The sequence below is a fragment of the Sciurus carolinensis genome, chromosome 1, assembly GCF_902686445.1.
Source record: "Sciurus carolinensis chromosome 1, mSciCar1.2, whole genome shotgun sequence".
Taxonomy (NCBI): Eukaryota; Metazoa; Chordata; class Mammalia; order Rodentia; family Sciuridae; genus Sciurus; species Sciurus carolinensis.
In genome coordinates this window covers 91,741,314-91,746,773 of record NC_062213.1, presented here as the reverse complement: position 1 = coordinate 91,746,773, position 5,460 = coordinate 91,741,314, and positions in this window count along the sequence as shown.

Below are 5,460 nucleotides of genomic sequence, written 5' to 3'. Positions count from 1 at the left end.
TCTGTATGACAAATGTATGAGGATGTCTATCCCCTTTCTAAGGTTTAGAAATTTTCTTTGCTATTTTGTCACTGTAAATGTTCTTAATGTCATTAGCCCATAATTTCTATTCCATATTCTGTCATAAGAACTCTTAAGAGTCCCAGAGTTTCTGTATATATAAATATCCTGATCATAGTCTCTTTTTTCCCCTTTATGGCCTACTGAGTGTTTCAATTCAAATACCCTATCTTTGAAATAAGTTTCTTTTTTTTTTCTATGCAATATAATCATTTGGTGATACCTTTAATTTAAGTTTTAATTTGATTCATTGGGTCTTTCTTTTCCAGGAGATTGGGTCTTTCTTTTCCAGGTTACTTTAGTTTTTACAATGTCTATCTCTGTATTTAAGTGGTCTTTTGCTTCCTGTATTTGCTCTCTTAATTTGTTCCTTAGATTTTCTTTTAGCTCATTAATCATTTTTAAAAACTCTTTCTCTGTAAATTTATTCCCCTCCATGTCTGTGTGTTCCTTTGTTGGGGGAGTGGACATTTGGTTGGAGACTTTTTTGTCTTTTTTCTCATGACTTCAGAGGTCTTTGACTTGTACATCTGTTGAAATGGGTTTCTCTTTTTCTTTTGCAAAACTGTCTTTTGGTGTATAGTTATCTCTTTAAATAAGTCCTGTGTTTTTGGCATGTCTTAGCTTCAACACACAGGCTCATTGTAATTCAAGTTTTAGTTTCAACCACCAATGTCTTTCATTTTCCCACTGCAGAACTTCTCACAATTTACTCTTGGAGAGGATCTGTAACACTGTGGGCTCCCTTGAGTCATTATTTTGGAAACATTCTCTGATTTTGTAGTAGGAGTAGATGTCTGTGCATGTGATCTGATATCCCCCTCAAGTCGTTTCTACTTGGGGTCCAATCATTGGTTTGTGGATTTCTCTCTCCTATTCAGTGTGTTAAAATATTGCTGAAGTTTGAGCAGGGTTACTTTTTGTGTGGAGCAAAGCAAGGTTCACTGTCATTTGGCTGAGTAATTAGTGTAGCTCCGCATCAGAGTCTCTACCTATGATCTTGTGATCCAGGTGCTTCCAAACCCCTTTCAGAAAAAGGAAAACAAGCAACACAGCAACATTAATAATCAATATACAGCATTCAAATAAATGTATGATGCCTACTACAATATGTACAACACTAGTGGCCACAATAAGAGGAATAGCAGGGTCCATATTTGACATTAACCTCAATGATAAACAACCATGTACTAGATCTAACATTAAAGTATACTGCTGGTGTCAACTACATCCTCCATAGCACTAATAATTGCAACAACATGAATAGTGAGAGCAGAAATTATATAAAGTGAAGAGATCTATAAGAGAAAAAAGTAGTTTATTAGGAGAAAAGAAATGGGGTTTGAAGGTAAAATAATATTTAAAATATTCAAAAAATGAAGGTAGAACGAGAGAGAAGTATCAAGTGATAACTATGCAGAATGATTAAAAATAACTAAAATAAATAAAAGAATGGTGAAAGAGAGTTTAAACAAGTGAACTTGGCTATTGGAGGGGAAGGAAAGGAGAGGAGTAATAAGAGAAATAAAAATAGGAGCAAAAGTTCAAACCAAAACAATTTAAATAAAACAAACAAACAAAAAACAACAACAACAAAAAACCCTGACCATCTAAAGTTGAACGAGGCAAAATGACAAATGGGTGAAGAAAGGGAAAAAAACAATAACAATGAAGACAAAAAGATGAATATCTTCATCTATCTTTATTGATATTTTTTAATCAGCGCAGTGAGAATGTATACGCACGTGCATATACGCACGTGCACACACAGACAGCCACGTGCACACACAGACACCCACCCACACACACACACACATACACACTCACACACACACACTCAATGGAAAAAAAAGAAAAAAGTGAAACAAAATTCTAATGAACAATGGAGGTATTTTCTCCACTGTGGTGGTCAAAACTTTTGAGAAGGATGAATGTCCTCTGCCTATACCATATTATCCTTCTTTACCTTTATGGTTTGGCAAAATTCTCTTCAGGGAGAGCAAGGACTAGGGTTGTTAAACCCATTCTCTTTGGGTTGCTCACTAAACTGCCAGCTGGAGTAGCCTGAAACCAAAGCTGGTGGTCATATCTCTCAGCTTTTCTTCTCAGCAATATAAGGTAGGACAGAATATGAAGCAGTGATAATTGGAATTTTGCCTGTTTAAACTGGAAAGATGTACTCCCAGGGAAGGACTGATGTGAACTTCTAAATGTGGATTTCTGGCAGCTGTTGTTAAGCTCTGATCAACCTTTGGAGTTTTGTTGGATGGTATCTGCTTTCCAGAGAATAGGTCCCTCTACCCTATTTTCAGGCCGATCCCTGATGGGTGTCTGGATCTTGGGAGCCTCCTGAGAATTCCACTCTTAGAGCAAAGAGAGCAAATCTCCATAGGTCTTACATACCTCACTGCCCACAAATGTGGGCCTCTCAAGATCAGAACCTGAGTGCAAATGTGCCAACCTGTCCAAACTCTGGACTCTCTCTGGCTAGTCCTGTGAAATGCCAGACATAAAGAGAAAGAGAGTCACACTCTGCTTCATCTCTCTGGTCTGAGTCCCCTTGGCTAACATCTTTTCTGTACCCAATTCAGTTGCATCCTGCCAGGCACACTCTAAATGTCACAGCAGGCACATGCAGGAACAGTCTGATAGTGCTTGTCATGAGTTCCTAGGCTTCAACAACAGAAAGTCACCTCAAGGCCATTTGAAGATGCTTCCTACCTCTGTTCTCTGCTCACCAGTGGAGCATTTCTCATATCCTGGCCTGGTGTACTGCTTCCGAATCAGTTAAGATCAGAAGGTCTCTGCTCCATGGGTTCCCCCATCCCACCTTATTTCATAGTTGTTTGATTTTCTGTCTGTCACCCCATCCCTCAGTGGTGAGTCAGCACCCCTTACATTACTGATTGAGTTCTCAAGGCATTCTCTCCTATATTATGACAAAGCATAAAAATTTCTGATATTGAATTTTCAGGGAATTCTCTGTTATCTCAGCCTCACTGGGAAGCATGCCGGGGTCCAGTCCTAGCAGGGGCTGGGGGTCCTCGGTGGATCAGAGGCATCAGCATGGTAGAGAAACAGCAGACAGAGACACCAAGTGTTCTGAGGCTGAATCTGTCTTTTTTTCATATGCCAGCCTTTTATAGATATTTTCATTTAGTAATGATTATATCATTTTATGGTTAGTTTAAAATAAGAAAAACCTTCAAAAATACAACCTATGCTTCTTCTCAAGTACACATTCTTTGGGATATGACAGCCCAGACCAAAACAACCTTATTTCCCAGCTAGATTAAAACAACCTCATTTCCCAGCTAAACTAAAATAACCTTGTCTCCCAGCTAAACTGAGGGTACCATGATCTGCCAGCCTTCAACCTTCAGAACAAACACATCACTAAATATTCTGAGAAACCACCCCCACCATGAACTCCAGTGTTTACCAGTGAAAAGTTTTTACTATTATTAAAGGACAAAGAAATCAAACTATAGTTAATATTTAATCTATTCTATGGCAGACAACAATCTTATTCTGATTCTCAAAGAATTAGACTAAACATAGGAAAAACACAAATTATATTTATGACTAACCTAAATATTTTTATTATGTAAAGTATCTCTAGAATCAACTATTAAACCTAGGAAAGCAACAAAGGCTAAACCCTGCATCCAAACTCAGAGGAATGCCTCTTTATCCATCTATTATTATACTTTATAAAGCAATCACAGGATCCTTTTAACTCGAGCACAGCTACAATTTTTTATTTTCATATATTTTAACTATGTATTACTACTAAATTTTTATTGTGTACTATTTTGTGTCCCAATACAGTAAAGCCTTCCCAATGTTTTTCCAATAAGTTTCTAATGATATATTGATTATTAATATTAAAAAGTAACTATACATGGAGACATGACACACCTATGGCCCCCAAGAGGGAGGATGATCAACAGAACTGTGTCAGGTATTGAGTCCTCTACTCCATTAGAGCCATGTCAAATGTTGGAGTGGCAGGAAATAGATGCGGCAGAAGCAGTACTGATGCTGTGTGAATCCTGAGCCACAAAGCAACTAGGAAGTGCACCCTTCCTGTACTCTGCCCTTTTTCCTCCTCCCATCAACATTCTTTGATGTTCAGATGATGATCTAAATTTCTTAGCATTGAGTTTGGCTGCATATGACAGAGTATTCAAACTAATGGTATCTTGTAAAAAATGTAGTTTATGTAAAAATACTGGAAGCAGGCAAGAGACAGTTGTTAGGGCATTACAACATCTCAGGAACTTGGTTCCCAGTTTCCTCTTCAGTTTTGGGAGAATTTTTAGTTTTTGATTGTTTTGCTTTGCTTCAGATTTTACCATGCTTGGTCCTCATTCTGAAGGTCTTCTCATGCTTGGATATGGTTACCAGAATTCCTTCCAAGAAAGTCCCTTTAACCAGTGATAAGGAGAAATGTTTTGAGCACACCCACCTCCCACAGCTTCAGAGCAATTTGCAAGAATTATACAGTCCAAGGATCAGACTGCAGTCATATGACCCCAAGTAAGCTGAGAGACTTTCTTTCTTTGAGTAAAGTGAGAAGTATAGTTTTATTCTGCTCAACTAATAAGAGTGGGAGGGGAAGATTTATTCTAGAGCAAGTGGAAAATATTCCAGTGTTCTCTGCCATATAAACCCATTTGCTAAGTCATCTATCCATTTAGGTGAGTAGGTATAAAGTTGGGAGGAAGTTCCACATGAATGAATAATTTGGAAATAATAGCTCAAAGACCTAAATCTTTGGGTAATTGTTTTTTTTATTTCAGAATTCTTTATTCTCACACTGGGGTTCATGCCTGTTTTAAATACTTTTCTTTCTAAAATATGTACATTTAAATACACATGTACACATAAATGTTTATATGTTAAAACATAAAAAAATTTAAATTAATTGTATAGGTGATTTGTATTCTGTAGATTCCTTTAGCTAACATAAAATCTACCCTTAAACTTGCTAGAATATGAGAGAGCTGCTCCCCAGACCAGGTCTGGTTGTGTTGCATAGTTGCTTTTCCCAATTTTTACTGCAGATTGATATAATCATCTTAAGAAACAGTAACACACAAGTCTATAAACCTCATAAAATTTACCAAAATAACTTCCCTAAGAACATGGTTCACTGCATCAAATGCATTCTGCTCTATAAAAACTGATGCTAGAAATTTCCTTGTGGCCTCAGGACCAGGAAGCTGTATTTCTCCTGAGCAACTCATTGTCTGTTTCTTCTATACTCTGATTATGTAACTGAATTTGCCTTATTCATCTTATGGTCCTCTAATAATTTGTGACCCACAAGTAACCAACATATAGAGTATCCAGATCCTTTTTTGCTTTTTATTTTATTGGTCTCATATTCTCCTG